Raw genomic sequence first — 10,416 nt, forward strand, 5'->3', positions numbered from 1 at the left:
CTTGGAGACTTTGAAGTATTTACCCTTGTTAGTACTCTTTGGCCTCATGAAGTAACAGGCAAAAACCTTAAAGGATGAAAGGCATAATATAGAACAGATCCCAAAGTGCTTTACATGTAAACACTGCTGCTGAAACACTGATCATCAGCTGAAGGCCAGAAGTGAGAAAAGGTTGGCACAATCCCATCTGGAGATTGTCCCACCTGGAATACTGCAAGCACAGCAGCCAGCAAGGGTTTAAGATCCATATTCACTTTTCTCCTCCCTGCTCCCAAAAGAAAAGGGGGGAGGTATGGGAATTTGGAGGGTGAGGAGTGTAACACTGGCTTCCTATTCAAAAACTCTGCAGCACTGCGATGTGAGCTCCAAACTATGATTCAAAGAAATTGCAGAAGCCAGCATGGAAATATTAGACATGTTTAGGGCTGGCTGGGAAAAGATTAACAGAAAAGAAACCCTGTAATCAAAAGTTTACCCACTTTTAAACATATTTTTAGTAGAGATAGTGACATATTTATGCCTCAGTACTATTACCATCTTTTGCAAGTAAACACAGAGTTGTGTAATTCACAAATGCATATTTCATCAAGAGACTGCAGAGCTGTCAAAATGACAGGAACAGAGCTCAGATTCAGAGCTGTCACAAGAAGAATATGTAAACCTCTATATTTAATTGTCGATATAGGCCATGCCTTTTCCTCTCATTAGTTTTATCAAGTCCCAGCTGTGAAGATTCATGCTTCTTATCATCCTCTACCTTGACAGCAGCCCTCAAACAGACTATCCGCATTCTTCCAATTAAACAACTATTTTGCCCTTCCATGCTCATCACTACAATTATTTGGCATCAACAAGTGGGTGTGGGTGTATTTTTGCAATTATGAAGTGTGACACCCACAGGTTACAATACCACTGCAACCCACACACAGGGCAGGCCGTGTTCCAGGTATTCACTCTGTGGAAGTTTGTCCAACCTCACATCAGGTAACTCATACAGGCAGATGGCCCTAAGCCACCCAGTCTACAGCACCCCCCCGCCCCCTCCCATGAGCACTCCTGCTGCTCAGCAAATCCAAGGGATTTGGAAGTTCTCTTCCACAGAGGGAGACACGACAAACTAAAAAGTGTGTACTTTGGCAACCTCCACAGATCATGAAATGATGACTGTGGTAATTTGTTTGCATATTTATATGGTAATGGTAACTAACTGAATAATTTAAAAAGCTTTTTTTAAAAATAAAAAGCCAACTTTAATAAAAAAACACAGTTATACTTAAAAAGTACATCAGAAGATCTGCATTTGTTTAAATATCAGTTATTTTTAGCAGTACATTTCACATCAGCTGTTTATAGTTTCACTATACCTGAGCTACACTTCTGTCCTCATCCTCTGATTGATGCCACCATCTCCCAAGAGCTGGAACCACTACTCCTGCTTTCTTCCCTCCTTACTGGCCATACAGCACATTCCTAGTCTTGTGAGGGTGATACGGACACACCCACATTGGCCAACACATCATCATCACCGATCCAACCAAAATTACTGGGTCTGCTCTTCATACCTCACTTCTTCACGCGTAAGTCATTAGGATGTCAATTACACCTTCAGCCATGCCAACGTGTAATCAGTAACCAAACCTAAATCATATTAATTAGAGTGGGGAATACAAAATTCAGGGGGTGGAAGTCTAACACTTGCACAGACAGCATCTCTCAGGTGTAAACTGGCCTTGGGAGGACTGGAGTACAGCAAACTCAGCCTTGCTCTTTCAACTGCTGCACCCTAACTACTGAGAGCATCTCTATGTAACCAAGCCTTGACTGAGATGGTGATCAGCATGGAATTGGCTCAGGGGACACAGGGCTCCAGCAGAAAAGCCTAAGGAATTAAGAGGCCTCAGGAGAAGTTCTATACTGTCAGCACAACTAACAGTGAAACAGGTGTTCTCCTAAACTTGCGTTTTTAATTAAAATTTTATGTAGCTTGAAAAAGTCACTTGGGGCTTACTAGGAAAAAAAGCTGTATTAATACAATCCAGCTGCTTTAAATTTATTCTCTCCACACCTCAGAGCAATACAAAATCTCTATCCCCGTTGAAGAGCTGCCTTTCAGGAAAGCATAAATAAAAAACTGAAGTTGTATACACAACTTTTACATGCACTATTTTACTAAGTACAGGAATTTCTAGGGTTTTTTGTAATTTAAAAGTAGCAGCAAAAAGTCTGCAGAGAAAAGATTGGGTCCCCTTCAGAAGTGGAAAATTAACCTGGTGTTACTAATTACATGGTTGTTTGATACTGAAACAGAAACGAACAGCAGCATTGCCACCCCCAAATCAAATGAAGCAAGGCAGAAGTTGGGCAATCAACTGTGGCAGCCACTCCACAGCCCACCACAGACAAAACGTGCACTGTATCAACTCTTTTTCAGGAGAAAATGGTGAGCCATATTTAGGGATTACTCACCCTGGCTATCAACAGTTAAAGGATATTCAATTAAACCATGAATAAAATGGTAAATTTGCTTCAATTCAATGCTCGATCTAAAAAAATGTACTTATTGCTGTCAGAAAGTCACTTTTCTTTTTTCTATTAAATCACAGATTTACATAGAAGCTATATGAATACAGATGGAGTCTGCATGATGAAAGTACATCTCAACCTTCCATTAACATCCCTGCACTGAATCAGTGATACAAATGCCAAGACTGGAACGAGGCTCACTCTCTCTCAAGAGAAATTCTAGAAGAAACCAAGGCTCCCCATCTTTAATACTAATCAGTATGTTTCAAGTTCCTGACAGTGATAAAACAATAGTTGCTACTTCTTTCCCAAAAGCCTGTATGCAAGCTAATAGTCCTAGTCATCACAACTTCCAGACAGGTGTTTCATGTTTTAAGGCATTTTCCATTTGATTACAATTTTGAATTGCAATTATTTGATTACATACTATAAATTTTATCTCAATGGTAGACAATGAGTTTAATCAGGTTGCAATTCTTAAATACACTGAATGTCTACAATAGATCCTTTCATTTTAACTTTTGACAGAAAACACTATTTCTGCACAGGTGAAAATTCATCAGCAAGCAACATAAAGCCAATACTGTGATTTATTTGCAGTACACAGAACTAATAGTCACAATACAGTTGGAGAAGATTTTTTTTTTCTCCTTCATTACCTCAAAACAGTATATTTTAAGCAGCTTCATTTGCTCCTTCCCTCAACCCACACCTTCTTTCTTCGAATTTGTCAGAAGATCAAAAGTACTGCTTTGCTTATATAGTCACATGGCTGGGCAGCTGACAGACCCTGACCGGTCACTTGGGGGCTGGTGCAATATCAAACAGTTCCGTTCCTTCTGCCTTTCCCTAAAGGAGATGATCAAGTCATGCCTTCTCTCCCCATCTGCTATTTCTCACAAATCTGTGGGAAAGGAGTATCTGCCAAATGAAGTCATCACTGACTGAGAGATTCAAAAGCTATTAGAGGAAAGTACAGATAGAGGCATCAACTGCATAAATTGCATTTCCTCAGCAAAACTAGTGACAGGGACTTGTTTAAAGATTAAGACAAATTTCCCAATGGTGAACAAAGTTTGAATTTCCTTTCAGAAAGATGCTATGCATGGGTAGGAGAAAAAAAAGAAAAAAAAAAAAGATGAAAAGAAGCTTGAACTGGATCATCTGAAAACAAAACAGAGCTTTGCATACCCTGTGAATGAAGAAACAGACGGCACAACAACAAAAATATACCAACAGTTCCATTACCAAAATAGAGATCAGCTTGGCTTCAGTCCTTCAGAATACAAAAAAGCATATAAATACAAATAGCACAAGTAACACTCATAGCATTCTCTATTTTAGTTTTCAACGCTGTTTCAAGGATATTATCTAAATTTACCTGAATTAATGAATAAGCCTAAAATGAACCACCAAAAAAACCCTTAAAACTTCACATCAAGTTTAATACTGTATTTACATGGTAAACAGCATCATCATTAGCATTTCTGCAGTTAATACATATTCCTCTGTGACTGAAACTTTACGTAAATGTGTGCCATGCTGCGGAAAAGTTAATTTGTCCAAACCTTGAGCACAGTACAAGTGACTAGTCATGAGAGTGGATCATGCAAATATAAGAAACACTGTGCTAAGACGAGTTACTCTTGGCAGCTTAATTTCAACAGCCTCTGACAGCTGTTCAACATCTGATTAGCTGAGAGCACATAGAAACCACCTTCACTGATGAGGTGAATTTGAGGTTTTATTTAGGATCATGATGATGTAGAGCAATACCTGCCCTGAAATACTGCCTTTGTCTCCTGATGGATTTCTGTGTTGAGCAGAAAACCCCAGAATAAACCACAGGGATTCTTTTAAAAGACTGGCTTAGCAGCATGCAAGCCACTTTGCAGCATACAATCCAAGTGCAGCTCACATCACACATTAACACACAGAAGAGGAAAGCTGAAGTTCATAAACAGCTCCCTGAGCTGCTCCTCCCAGGTGTGAGTGATAGAGCTCATGCTGCAGAGCCTGTATCACTACAGAGCATGGCAAAGGCCGCACCTAAACATCCTATGCCATAGGCTCATCAGACAAGCTGCAAATAAATTAAACCACTATCTCATGCTCTTGGTTCAGATGCTTCCTCCTCCACCCCAACTATATTTACCATGCTGACTTATAAATATGGGCCCACATGAATCTAAGATGCATTGCTGAATATTGCAGACAACCCTGGAATGGCTGGAAGGGGTGGGTACTGCACTGGCTTTGGCCCACAGGTGATGTTCTTTCAGCAGACTTGTAATCCTATCAGCACACTGCTCCACAAACCTGGAATTTCACTTACAACAGTCTAACAGAGTTGGAATATGGAATATGAGGTTTTCTCTCCTTTGCCCAAATGACATACACAGAGCTATCTTTTATATAGGAAACCATCATTTCCTTGCCAGAAAGAGAATCACCAAATTGTAACTGAGAGCATAAGTCTAGACAGGCATTTTGTAACCAGAACTGACAGATGCAGAGCTAACTACCTTTTGTGAATCAAAAGAAAGGAATTACTATAGTTAGGGAGGGAAACTTGACTCCCTTATCTCTTGAAATTATTCCATCTCTCTTTTTAGCCAGTTAATGCCCAAGACCTAATGACAGTAACAAGCAGTCTTTCCAGATAATCAACAGAAGCACAAAAGGTTATAAAAGACCAGAAAAATACCAATAATAGAAGTTAAGATACTCATGACAACTCTATTCAAAAAATTAAAATAATTGCTAAATTAATAATTACACAAATACTATCATTATCTGTCACAAACACCTGAGTAATCTGATTGTTTTCTTCATTCCTCTCCCTAATTTCTTTCTAGCACTGTACATAAACTCAAATGAAAGAAAAGGGTTTCTGCCCAATTATTTGAGTTTCCTCATCAATTTACTCTAAATTAGTCATCAATATGACTGCTGGAAGAGAAACCCCCTAGTGACAAAGGAGCACAAGTATCCCCAGAAAAGTCCCAAGTAGGACTGCAAACTAATTTTATTGAAAATATTAATAACTGTATGAAACAAGGTAGGGAAAATATTGTATAAAACCCAAAACTACTTTACAAGATATAAATCATACTGGTTTATGAAACTCTATTTGTATTTTTTTAAAAAACCTTAAAAATATCCTAGCAATGAAATAATTTTAAATCTTGAGATGAGTAATGAAAAAAAAAAACAAACGCTCCACAACAATGACAAGCATCAAGCATTTCTGAGACAAATTTTGCTCACAATGAACTGAGGCTCCCAACACATCCACAACTAGAAATGAAATCATGGACTTGACACTAGAGGAACACAGCTCCAGAGCAGAGTCCAACATCTATTACCTAACTGCTAATATGGCCCTGCATTATGACAGACATGGTAAAAGAGATATTCAATTTATCACTCAATTTGTACAAAGTTTCTTTGCTTGGGGTTTTCTTTATTTCACTGGTTCCCTAAACAACAGACCCTGCTCATGGTAGGTTCTAAACAGGTAAAAGAAGGTTCATCTCCTTCATTTCACAGGTTAACTGCTCTTGGTTGCCCCTGCACTCCCACCTCTGGCATAGCTGACTGGACGCCTGACTGTTAAAGGCAAACAGAAGTCCAGGAGCATTTCCACCTGCCCTCTGGCATTTCCAGTATGTACTTTCCACATATTCTGTAGATTAGGAAGAGGATTTTTCCTCTGTTTGTGGAGTACCTAGCTGAATTGAGTGTTTGGGGCTTTAAGCAATGCTGAAGGTCTGCAACATGCCAAGCCTTTCAAACTCTGTATATCCTGCTTATTCCTTTTTCCCTTCTTTTTCTAAGAGAATCAGTATTTAACTGGAGAACAGCTTGCTAGTTGATTTACATAATTACTGTCCAGTGTGCAGGTTAAAGAACCCAGTGTAGCTAACACAAGAAACCACAAGTATTTTTATTATACAGACACTCCTGCAGATAGTTAATAGTAAGCCATCTATTTAAATCCTGAACTAGGGGAATCCCACACTACAATAAAATAAGAAAGGAGAACATGAAGTGCCAGCAAAATATAACTAATATCTCCATCATAAAACTAATCAGGCAACTGAAAACTAATTCTCTATGCAGCAAGATTAAGATTTCAGATACAAGAATAGAGCAGAAAAATATCATAGTCAAAATAGCTCAGAATTTTTCCACATATATGATACATCAAGGTATTAGGACTCCTTATCTTTTTTTCTTTTTTAATCAGAACCAGATCCAAGTTTATTTACAAATTGTCATTCACAGACTGAAAAAAAATGTTGTGCTGCCTTCTTTCCAACATCTCCCGCAACTGGGGATGAGATTTGTATTCAAGCACTTTAAGTGTACAAATGCCACAATAGACTGCAATGACAGCTCACAACACAGCAGTAACTTGTGATCCTTTTATTCATAGTGTAAGTTGAAATCATCTTCCCACAAAATTAGTTTAGTTACCAAGTTCTGAAGGTAAATTTGAACCCTGCTCCTTTGGGACAATCCCATCATGCAAATTAACATATACAAGGCCTCTCCCAGGCAACGAGACACTTGACTACCTTCAGTTTGGGAACTGGAGCATGTTATCCAATGTGAAAGAACCCCACATAGCAAGGGTTCCGCACAAAAGGTTGGCTATTTGCACATAAGCTGATAGAGCAAGTTGATCACAAATCTCTCCAATAAAACATTCCACCTAGCTTAGCTCCTGCTTGGCCTAAAAAATCTCTTCAAAAGAGATACTGGTATGTAAAAGAAAGAAGACAAACTTTGTACAAGCATCTTAAAAGGAAATTGAAGAAGTTACCTTAAGATTCTATAAATTAAATTTAAAAATATTAATAATCCTTAGAATCACTGGCAGTAAGACACAGTAGCAATTCAAGTGAAGCAATACAGCTGCTGTTTCAAAATTCCTAGTTGGTACAGTGGTGCTCATTCAGAGACAAATAAATCAGATACTCAGCATAATAAGCTCCTTACCACTCCAGCAAGGTTTTATCTTGCAGGGAGCAGGTGTAGTTCTCACAGAACCTCTGTTACTCAACTGCAATGATCCATGACAGGTTAATGCCAGCGGCACTGCTTGATGCATCACCTGTGCCCCTCAGTTACCAAGTCCTAACAGCAGGCATTAACACCCTCTCTAACGAGTCTATAGCTACAACCTGTAAAAGTTGTGGTGCTGGATGAACACTCACTATAGTGAGAAGACTACGTGTTGGTTTTTTTGTGCTGTTTACTTCTTACAGACAGGTACAGTGTATTGATAGCACATCACCTATGGAAATTTAAGGAAAACAGTTTTTGTTGAAGTGCCAAATTGTAAATTGCTTTGCATATTCATTCCAACACTTGAGATGCAGCTGCAAATCTATTCAGAATCTACTCAATGCAGTTCTTCCACCAGTGTGATGACTACTGACTGGACTGCAGTCCATTTTGCCCCCACTGCCATTTTATCCACCATGTACATGCATTACTACACCAATAGAATTGGTCACAGTAGCACATCCTGTTCTCTAACAAACCAACAACCACTAGATAAGGTCCAGGCTCCAAAGTGCTACATGCAAGGAGCAAAATTCCTAAGAGTATACTAACGTGGCAACAGGAGGAAAAATAGTGTAGCAAACAGAAATAACAAAGAAATAAAATAGATTTTGAGAGCCTTCTCTACAAACCACATGTGGTTTATGCTCCCTGTAACCCAGCTGAATGAAAGCTTTCCTTCCTGTTAGTAAAAGTTTCATAATACAAATAAGTTTTATTATATGAACAAGAACCATATTCCTCAAACACTGCCAAATGTGAGTCCCAAGAGGCAACTTGACATTAATCATCTGTTCAACACTATATGTGTTTCAGACCATCTCTTACCAGTCCTTCCATTTCTGCTTTTCCTGTATTTTGCATTCCTAATATTGTGGTCTTCCACAAAATAATACCTTTTTTCCCCATCATGGATATTATCACTTGTATAGCTGACTTGCTACTAAAGGGCTAAAGAAAAGTTTAGGGTTTTTTCTAGCACCTGGTGTATCTCTTTGCTTTTATTTGCAGGAGCAGTGATAACAATAACAGGCTGATCCCTCAGAAGGTGTTAAGATGATCACTCACTCCTCAAACAAAACCAATTTCATTAAGACATTAACCTTAAAAGCTAATGAAACCAAGAGCTTAGTTACAGATATGGGCAGGACAGACTAAGTTGTGGAAAGTGAAATTGATCACACAAAGGGTACAACAAACCTGGAGGACAAAAAGCACAAATATCTTGGCTATTAAATTTCAAAAGTGGAAGATGAAGAGAAATGAAAAAATTATAAACTCTAAAAAAATGCTATTTGTCCATAGTTTTAACTACTGAACTCCCCTTATATTCAGTATTTAAAACTATGGACAAACAGCTTTTTTTTTTTTTTAGGAAAAAGCTTTTTAAAACTTAGTCTGACCTTTGAACCATCAATTTGTGAAGTAATTCTGCAGCAAGAGTAGCAGGAATGTACAATCCTAAGTAGTTTTAAGATGCTTGAAAGAGTTACAAGAGCATTTAAACAACAGCATGCTAAATAAAGCAACTTTAGAAGACCCACACAAGTTTCTTCTATGAAGAAAGTTTCTTCAATGAAGTTTCTTCAATGAAGCTTAGGTTTCAGGTAAATTTTGTCCCACCTTTATACGGAAGTAACTGGAAGTACAAAGTCCTTCCTATTGAAGAAGAACACATAACCACAGTCCAGAAGACTTGCTAACCATTAATTAAACTAGTAGGAAGGCACAATTGGACAAGCCCACAAATTAGTTTTAACACACTTTAAAGATATATAAGCAATGAATTCAGAAGGACTATATCATGAGGAGGACTTTTCTGCTAGCATTTTCAGGTCTAATAAAATTCTCAATTAAATAAGAGGTATAAAGTTTCCAGACAAAATTTAAGCAAGGACTAGAATCTCTTAACTTTTTGAGATGCAAGACTCAGCACATTCTTCCAAATTCTGATGGTTGCACAGCTCTCCATGGCAACCCAGGATACATGAGCCCTGGCAAGAATCTAACAGGAACAGCACATTAGGCTGAAAAAGCTTCTAAAGCAGAAGAAAGGCCACAACTTCAAGATGTGGTAAAATTCGTGTCTTGGCAATCAGGTCAATACAGGGACAGAGAACAATTTCCGATTTACTATGCTTCTCCACTGAAAAAGTGACGAAGCAATAGAAGGGCAGCAACTACACTAGCAAAACCTACACAGTCTAGTAGATAAATGAGACTAGGTCTGGTATAATCCGAGTTTAGATATGCCACAACACAATGCTTAAGTCAAGCTCTTGAACAAGAGTTTAGAGCTTGTTCCCTGTATAACTCACTCCTCGCGTTATGCTTGCAGATCCTTCGGTTCCGGTTCTTTTAACAGCTTATTTCATTCCCACCCTTATACTTTTATTCTCGATTCATTCATCTCGTTAAGCATACCAGTGCCCAAAGCCGCCCGATGCAGAGCCCTGCTGGTAGGGGCTCCCTTCAGAGACACCAGGGCGATCTGCGGCACACAGCCCGCCCGCGCCGGGCACGGGTACCGCCTGCCTTTGTTCGCCAAGGGCGCTCGGCGGCTGCCGGCACTCACCGGGTTCGCACAGCACTGCCCACAGCGGGCCGCACCGCGACTTTAATCGCCAAAACACCGGGCCGTTCGGGGCCCGCAGCAGCTGCCGGGGCCGCGCTCGGAGCCCTCGTCCTGGCACCCAGCGCTCCCCGGCGCCCCGCTCACCTGTGTGCCGGGCCGGCGCAGCTCTGAGGGGCCGGCGCTGCGAGTGCCGGGCCGGCGGGGCCGAGCGGGGCTGTGAGGGGCGGCAGGACCCGCCCGCC

The 10,416-nt window shown here is 39.8% G+C and overlaps 1 protein-coding gene across 4 annotated transcripts in view; it reads right to left on the reverse strand.

The window, feature by feature from the left end:
• GPSM2 (G protein signaling modulator 2) overlaps window positions 1-10,408 on the reverse strand; it is a 28,448-nt gene extending 18,040 nt beyond the window's left edge. The window contains exon 1 of one of the 4 annotated variants that reach the window (XM_048313646.1): window positions 10,319-10,408. The gene's annotated coding sequence lies outside the window, so the exon portion shown is untranslated. Of the gene's footprint in view, window positions 1-10,174; window positions 10,251-10,318 lie in introns of those variants that run through there. The other 3 variants (XM_048313648.1, XM_048313647.1, XM_048313645.1) reach the window with 3 other exon arrangements.
• Window positions 10,409-10,416: the final 8 nt, after the last annotated feature.

This window comes from Corvus hawaiiensis, chromosome 9 (assembly GCF_020740725.1).
Source record: "Corvus hawaiiensis isolate bCorHaw1 chromosome 9, bCorHaw1.pri.cur, whole genome shotgun sequence".
NCBI classification, from domain to species: Eukaryota; Metazoa; Chordata; class Aves; order Passeriformes; family Corvidae; genus Corvus; species Corvus hawaiiensis.